The sequence below is a fragment of the Bos javanicus genome, chromosome 21 (assembly GCF_032452875.1).
Source record: "Bos javanicus breed banteng chromosome 21, ARS-OSU_banteng_1.0, whole genome shotgun sequence".
In the NCBI taxonomy this organism is placed as follows: Eukaryota; Metazoa; Chordata; class Mammalia; order Artiodactyla; family Bovidae; genus Bos; species Bos javanicus.
The window spans coordinates 59,831,947-59,841,345 of NC_083888.1; positions in this window are offsets into that span (position 1 = coordinate 59,831,947).

Below are 9,399 nucleotides of genomic sequence, written 5' to 3' on the forward strand. Positions count from 1 at the left end.
GGCTGGATGGCATCACCGACTTGATGGACATGAGTTTGGGTGAACTCCGGGAGTTGGTGATGGACAGGGAGGCCTGGCGTGCTGCAATTCATGGGGTCGCAAAGAGTCGGACACGACTGAGGGACTGAACTGAACTGAACTTCCCAAAGTATTTGTTCAGTGTCTCTTCTGTTTCTGTTCACCACCCCTTAATGATGGCCTCTGTATATCTTCATTCTTCTATTGTCTAAGTTTACCTGACCATCATCTGGATGAGGGGCTAAGGATGATCTAGGTTGCATATCAGACATTTTTCTTACAGCTTAGTGTCCTGACTATGATCTTGTTCATTTCCTGGCTTGTATTTCTGCCAAAAATCTGACCACTGGATTCATCTGAGCATTGCTACATTTTGTTAAAACTAAGCAAACCAGTTGTGGCAATAACCTTGAGAGATTGGAATATATTTCTGGAACATCCAGTCAAACAGCTGCCATTTTTTTCCCCTTCTTCTAATTTACAACCCTCTCATGTTGGTTTGATCTCTTCCTAAGTTTCTGAGGACTGATGCAGAAGGTCATAGCATTTTTGTGATTTTATACATTCATCATGTCTGCTCCCACGCAGCCCACTCAGCAGCCTTACAGATTTATAATCTTACTCATATTGAAGATTTCCAACTTACTCTTCTTCTAGTTCCTCACCAGAATGTAAGCATCTTAAGGGTTGAGACTTGGTCTTATCTCCTCATATCCTGAGCACCTAGGAGAGTCTGGCACACAGAAGATACTTGAGAAATAACAGAACAAGCAAATGCAGACCAGAGAAATTCTATAGGGAAGTGGCTGCAGTACATACACTCTCCCAGCAACTGTTGGGCCACCCAGAGTGTGGCAACACAGGGAGTCATTAAACTCAACCCTGAATTCTCCTTTAATAACATTAGTAAATTGAATTTCATGAAGTTAGGAATTTCTCTTCATCAAAGAGAGTAAAAACCTACAGAGTGTTTTATTTGCCATGTATAGAAACTGATAAACTGCTCATATCTAGAATACGTGAAGATGTCTAACAAAGTAATAGAAGAATGGACAAAAGACTTGAACAGACACTTCACAAAATAGGATATCCAAATGGCCAGTAAACATATAAAATATACTAAACCTCCTTACTTATCAGGGAAATGTCAATTAGGCCACAGTGAAATCCTGCCCACCAGGAAAGCTAAATCCTACTATCCTACTGGTCCTCATTAGTTACATTTGATTCAGAAATATTAAAATAGTTTTACAGATTAATTTATCTGTTGATGATTTTGATGGCTGCATGGGGTGTTTGTCACTGCACGTGGCCCTTCTGCAGTTGTGGCGGGTGGGGGCTACTCTGTAGTTGCGGTGCACGGGTTTCTCACTGTGGCGGCTTCTCTTGTTGCAGAGCACGGGCTCCAGGGCGCCCGGGATTCAGTAGTTGCATCACATTGGCTGCAGAGCACAGGCTTGGAAGTGGTGGTGCATGGGCTTAGTTGATCCACGGCCTGTGGGAGCTTCCTGGACCAAAGACTGAACCTGTGCCCTCAGCATTGGCAGATGGATTCTTTACCACTGAGATACCAGGGATGCCCTAAAGTTTTTTTTTTTTAAACATTTAGGTTTCAATATACTTGGAATCCATTTTAAAGGTTATGTATAGTAAAAATTCTATTTTTTAATATGAAATTTCTTAATTCCAGTAAGCAAATAGAGCATTCTCTACCCAGGGGGCTATGATATACTTCTGTCATAAGCCAGGTTATCATAAGTGTGGACATCATTTTGGGCTAGTGATTAATATCATATACCATTTTTTCTTTTTATCTACTGCTATATCAATATCACAGTTTTATTTACTATAATTTTATGGTAACTTTGATATCAACATTGCCTTTCCTTTATACCTTATTTATATCTTCCTATTCCCTTCTTAGGGCTTCCCTGATGGCTCAGACGATAAAGAATCTGCCTGCAGTGCAGGAGACCCAAGTTCGATCCCTGGGTTGGGAAGATCCCCTGGAGAAGGGAATGGCAACCTACTCCAGTATTATTGCCTGGGGAATCCCATGGACAGAGGAGCTTGATGGGCTACTGTCCATGGGGTTGCAAAGAGACTCTACTGAACGACTTAATACTTCTACTTCTGTTTCCTTCTTGAAAAAAACTTCTTTAGTTTAGCAGCCAAGGCCCACCATAACCTGGCTTTGAACCTCCTCTCCCCTCTCCTCCCCTGTCCCCTACCCTATGCTCTCTGCTTCCAGCATAGTGATATCTACTTCAGCGGTCAAACTGTGTCATGCAGGCAAAGACATGGAACGGGAGGTAAGGAATGGGCGCTATGTTAAGTGCCTGACTTAACAGCCTGACTATGTTAAGGCTGTTGTTCTATGATTAAGGAACGATTTTTTTTTTAAGAAGCATGCTCTTAAAAATCCAGAATTAAGTGTTCAAACAATAACAACATAATTTCTTCTTAATAATAGAAACCTCATTAAGAAATCAGTGCTGACATTCTTGTCCTGGTTGTAGGGAACTAGTGGAGAGAAGACAGAGGTAATCTCTAACAGACATTAGGAAAAATTAAGCAAAGTTAGAATACTTAATAAGTCAAGTGTGTCTAAAAGAAAGCATAAAAACTACCCACCCACCACCAAATCCCAGGAATGCCAGGTTAGTTAAATACTCAAAAATGGCTTAATGTAGTTTACTATATTCACAAACTAAAAAAAAAAAAAATCTTATCATCTCAGTAGATGCAGAAAAAGCACTTGACAAAATTTAACATCCATCCCTGACAAAAAGTCTCAGAAAACTAGAAATAAAAAGAAATTTGCCCAAAGCTGATAAAGAGTAATCTATGAAAACCTACAGTTTACATACTTAATGGTAAAATAAAGTTAATGCTTTCTAAGATCAGGAAGAAGGCAAAAATGTCTCTCCCTACAAACTCTATTCAAATTGTGCTGATGTTTCTAGTAATGGAAATTAAAAAAAAAGATATAAAAGACATCAGATTGGAAAGGAAGCAGAAAAACTGTCTTTATTAACAGTTGACATGATTGCTTATGTAGAAAATCTGATGAAAACTATTTTTTAAAAAGCCACTAAAAGTAATAATTTTAGGAGATCAATATAAGAAATCAGTTGCATTTCTCAATATTACCAACAAAATCAGCAATTTTTAAAATATTATTCAGAATAGCATACAAATGTGAGATGCCTAGGGAGAAAGCTGACTGAAGATGTGCAAGAACCATATACTACAAAACATAGCTAGGAGAAACTTTAAAAGGCCAAACAAATGGAGAGAAATAGAGTGTTTGTGGGTCGGAAGATTCAATGTTGTTAAGATGGCAGATCCCCCTAGATTGATCTGTTGATTCAGATGCAAGCTCAGACAAAACCCTAGAAGACTTTATTTTTTTTTTTTTGGTAACTGACAAGCAGTGGTATGAGAGAAAGTGGATTTACATGTGAACCAAAATGAATCTTAGTCCTTATACAATGTGCAAAAATATTTTGAAATGGATTGCAGATTTAAATGAGATAGGCAAAATAATAAAACTTTAAAAGGAAGACAAAACAGAATATCTTTATGACTCTAAAATAGACAGGCTTCTTGAGTAGAACATAAAATACCTAATAATAAAGTAAAAGTAATAAATTAGCACTATATTAAAATTAGGGAACTCTACTCACATGGTGGAGGTGATGGAATTCCAATTGAGCCACTTCAAATCCTGAAAGATGATGCTGTGAAAGTACTGCACTCAATATGCCAGCAAATTTGGAAAACTCAGCAGTGGCCACAGGACTGGAAAAGGTCCGTTTTCATTCCAATCCCAAAGAAAGGCAATGCCAAAGAATGCTCAAACTACCCCACAATTGCACTCATCTCACATGCTAGTAAAGTAATGCTCAAAATTCACCAAGCCAGGCTTCAGCAATACGTGAACTGTGAACTTCCTGATGTTCAAGCTGGTTTTAGAAAAGGCAGAGAAACCAGAGATTAAATTGCCCACATCTGCTGGATCATGGAAAAAGCAAGAGAGTTCCAGAAAAATATCTATTTCTGCTTTATTGACTATGCCAAAGCCTTTGACTGTGTGAATCACAATAAACTGTGGAAAATTCTTCAAGAGATGGGAATCCCAGACCACCTGACCTGCCTCTTGAGAAACCTGTATGCAGGTCAGGAAGCAACAGTTAGAACTGGACATGGAACAACAGACTGGTTCCAAATAGGAAAAGGAGTACGTCAAGGCTGTATATTGTCACCCTGCTTATGTAACGTCTATGGAGAGTACATCATGAGAAACGCTGGGCTGGAAGAAACACAAGCTGGAATCAAGATTGCCGGGAGAAATATCAATAACCTCAGATATGCAGATGACACCACCCTTATGGCAGAAAGTGAAAAGGAACTAAAAAGCCTCTTGATGAAAGTGAAAGAGGAGAGTGAAAAAGTTGGCTTAAAGCTCAACATTCAGAAAACGAGGATCATGGCATCTGGTCCCATCACGTCATGGGAAATAGATGGGGAAACAGTGGAAACAGTGTCAGACTTTATTTTTTTGGGCTCCAAAATCACTGCAGATGGTGATTGCAGCCATGAAATTAAAAGACGCTTACTCCTTGGAAGGAAAGTTATGACCAACCTAGATAGCCTATTCAAAAGTGGAGACGTTACTTTGCCAACAAAGGTTCATCTAGTCAAGGCTATGGTTTTTCCTGTGGTCATGTATGGATGTGAGTGTTGGACTGTGAAGAAAGCTGAGTGCTGAAGAATTGATGCTTTTGAACTGTGATGTTGGAGAAGACTCTTGAGAGTCCCTTGGACTGCAAGGAGATCCAACCAGTCCATTCTAAAGGAGATCAGTCCTGGGTGTACATTGGAAGGACTGATGCTGAAGCTGAAACTCCAGTACTTTGGCCACCTCATGCAAAGAGTTGACTCATTGGAAAAGACTCTGATGCTGGGAGGGGTTGGGGCCAGGAGGAAAAGGGGATGACAGAGGATGAGATGGCTGGATGGCATCACTGACTTGATGGACGTGAGTTTGAGTGAACTCCGGGAGATGGTGATGGACAGGGAGGCCTGGTGTGCTGCAATTCATGGGGTCTCAAAGAGTCGGACACGACTGAGCAACTGAACTGAACTGAACTGATTCACATGCTATACTATAAGAGTAAAAAGTCAACTCGCCAAGTGAGAGAAGATATTTTCAGTACATGTATCTGACAAAAGACTCTTATACAACATATATAAAGAATGTCTACAAATCAATATGAAAAAGAGGCAACCTAGTAGATAAGTGGGTAAAATACTTGAACAGGAACTTCACTAAAGAGGTTATCCAAATGGCCAATAGACATATGAAAATAAGCTCAAATTCATTAGGCAACAGGTTTAAGTTTCAGCTCAGTTGCTCAGTTGTGTCCAACTCTTTGTGACCCCATGGACTGTAGGATGCCAGGCTTTCCTGTCCATCACCAACACCCAGAACTTACTCAAACTCATGTCCATCGAGTTGGTGATGCCATCCAGCCATCTCATCCTCTGTCGTCCCCTTCTCCTCCTGCCCCCAGTCCCTCCCAGCATCAGAGTCTTTTCCAATGAGTCAACTCTTCACATGAGGTGGCCAAAGTACTGGATTTTCAGCTTTAGCATCATTCCTTCCAAAGAAACCCCAGGGCTGATCTCCTTCAGAATGGACTGGTTGGATCTCCTTGCAGTCCAAGGGACTCTGAAGAGTCTTCTCCAACACCACAGTCCAAAAGCATCAATTCAGAGGCGGTCCTAAGATGGCAGAGGAATAGGACGGGGAGACCATTTTCTCCCCCATAAATTCATTGAAAGAATATTTAAACGCTGAGTAAATTCCACAAAACACTTCTGAATGCTGGCAGAGGACATCAGGCACCCAGAAAAGCAGCCCATTGTTTTTGAAAGGAGGTAGGAAAAAATATAAAAGACAAAAAGAGAGACAAAGAGGTAGGGACGGAGATCCGTCCCAGGAAGGGAGTCTTAAAAAGAGAGGTTTCCAAACACCAGGAAACACTCTCTCTGCCGAATCTGTGGCGAGCCTTGGAACCACAGAGGGCAACAAAACTGGGAGGAAAAATAAATAAATAATTAAACCCCACAGATTACGAGCCCAACGGTAACTCCCCCAGCGGAGAAGCAGCTCAGACGCCTGCACATGCCGCTAGTAAGCGGGGGCTGGGCAGGGAGGTGTGGGCTGCATTGCTTAGAGTAAGGACCAGGCCTGAATGCCCCGAGGGCAATCTGAGGGAACTAATTTGGGCTAGCAAACCAGACTGTGGGATAACTACTATGCGAAAAGCCCTAACCTAAGAGTTGGACTGTGAAGAAGGCTGAGCACCGAAGAATTGATGCTTTTGAACTGTGGTGTTGGAGAAGACTCTTGAGAGTCCCTTGGACTGCAAGGAGATCCAACCAGTCCATTCTGAAGGAGATCAGCCCTGGGATTTCTTTGGAAGGAATGATGCTGAAGCTGAAACTCCAGTACTTTGGCCACCTCATGCGAAGAGTTGACTCATTGGGAAAGACTCTGATGCTGGGAGGGATTGGAGGCATGAGGAAAAGGGGACGACAGAGGATGAGATGGCTGGATGGCATTACTGACTCGATGGACCTGAGTCTGAGTGAACTCTGGGAGTTGGTGATGGACAGGGAGGCCTGGCGTGCTGCGATTCATGGGGTCGCAAAGAGTCGGACACAACTGAGCGACTGAACTGAAGACACCGCCAGACCTGCTCTCAGAACAAAAGACTGAGCAGAGCTACGTGAAAAGCCCTAACCTAAGACACCGTCAGGCCCACTCACAGAACAAAGGACTGTACAGAGATAGCCGGCTACAGACCATCCCCTTCCGGTGACAGGCCGCCAGAGCCGGAAGGGGGCGATCGCAGCCCCAGAGAGGCATTATCTACCAAACTGCAAGCAGGCTTCTTTGCTAACCAAGACTTCTTGGGGTTCTGGATGGTCAACATCCGCCTGAGAAGGTGCGCTGGGTGTACACCCAGAAAACTGAGAGGCAAGGACGGGGGAGGCGGTAAGTTGCAGCGACTGCACTTGCCAAACACCTCATCACCTGAGCTGCTCGGACCTGGGAAGGGCACAAAACGCAGGCCCAACTGGGTCTGTGCCTCTGAGGACTACCCGAGTGCCTGAACCTGAGTGGCTTAGACCTGGGAGGTGCATGCAAGCCCAGGGCCGGCCTCAGACGGTTCCCGGTGGAGCAACCTAGAGCCTGAGCAGTGTGGGCAGGGAGGACACACACGCCGTGAGTGGGGACAGGCCCAGTGTGGCTGAGATACTGCGAGCACACGCCAGTGTTATTTGTTTGTAGCGTTCCTCCCTCCTCACAGTGCGACTGAACAAGTGAGCCTAAAAGAAAGCGTCCACCACCGCCCTCTTTGTGTTAGGGCAGAAATCAGACACTGAAGAGACCAACAAACAGAAGAAGCTAAAACAGAGGGAACTGCCTTTGACATGACAGGTGCAATAGATTAAAAGCCTGTAGTTAGTACCGACTACATAGGAAGGGGTCTATAGATCTTGAGAAATATAAGTTGGACCAAGGAACTACCCAAAAATGAACTGACTCCACACTGCCCACAACACCAGAGAAAGTCCTAGATATATTTTTATTATTTTTACTATCATTCTCTCTTTTTAAAAATTTTTCAAAAAATTTTAAGTCCTCTATTACTCCTTCAATTTTTGTTTTTATAACCTACTATTACTTTGCAAAAAAAGAGACCCTATTTTTAAAAGCAAACTTCATATATATATATTTTTTAAATAATTTTTGTGATTTTTTTTCCTTTCTTTTCTTTAATATTGTACTTTTGAAAATCCAACTTCTACTCTAGATTTTTAATCTTTGCTTTTTGATATTTGTTATCAATTTTGTACCTTTAAGAACCCAATCTTCAGTACCCATTTTTACTTGGGAGCGAGATTACTGGCTTGACTGCTCTCTCCCCCTTTGGACTTTCCTTTTTCTCCACCAGGTCGCCTCTATCTCCTCTCTCCCCCTTCTCTTCTCTACCCAACTCTGTGAATCTCTTTGTGTGTTCCAGACGGTGGAGAACACTTAGGGAACTGATACTGGCTGGATCTGTCTCTCTCTTTTTAATTCCCCCCTTTATCCTCCTGGCCACCTCTGTCTCCTTCCTCCCTCTTCTCTTCTCTGTATAACTCTGTGAACATCTCTGAGCAGTCCAGACTGTGGAGCACACATAAGGAAGTGATTACTGGCCAGCTTGCTCTCTCCTGTTTTGATTCTACCTCATCTCATTCAGGTCACCTCTAACTCCCTCCTCCCTCTTCTTTTCTCCATGTAGCTCTGTGAACCACTCTGGGTGTCCCTCACTGTAGAGAAACTTTTCATCTTTAACCTAGATGTTTTATCAATGGTGCTGTATAGATGGAGAAGTCTTGAGGCTACTGTAAAAATGAGACTGAAAACCAGAAACAGGAGGCTTAAGTCCAAATCCTGAGAACACCAGAGAACTCCTGACTCCAGGGAACATTAATCGACAGGAGCTCATCAAATGCCTCCATACCTACACTGAAACCAAGCACCACCCAAGGGCCAACAAGTTCCAGAGCAAGACATATCATGCAAATTCTCCAGCAACACAGGAACACAGCCCTGAGCTTCAACATACAGGCTGCCCAAAGTTACTCCAAACCCACTGACATCTCATAACTCATTACTGGACACTTCATTTCATTCCAGAGAGAAGAAATCCAGCTCCACCCACCAGAACATCGACACAAGCTTCCCTAACCAGGAAACCTTGACAAGCCACCCAAACAACCCCACCCACAGCGAGGAAACTCCACAATAAAGAGGACTCCACAAACTGCCAGAATACAGAAAGGCCACCCCAAACACAGCAATATAAACAAGATGAAGACACAGAGGAATACCCAGCAGGTAAAGGAACAGAATAAATGCCCATCGAACCAAACAAAAGAGGAAGAGACACGGAATCTACCTGATAAAGAATTCTGAATAATGATAGTGAAAATGATCCAAAATCTTGAAATCAAAATGGAATCTCAGATAAACAGCCTGCAGACAAGGATTAAGAAGATGCAAGAAAGTTTAACAAAGACATAGAAGAAATAAAAAAGAGTCAATATATAATGAATAATGCAATAAATGAGATCAAAACCACTCTGGAGGGAACAAATAGTAGAATAAATGGAGGCAGAAGATAGGATTAGTGAAGTAGAAGATAGAATGGTAGAGATAAGTGAATCAGAGAGGAAAAAAGAAAAACGAATTAAAAAAAATGAGGACAATCTCAGAGACCTCCAGGACAAGGTTAAATGCCCCAACATTAGAAT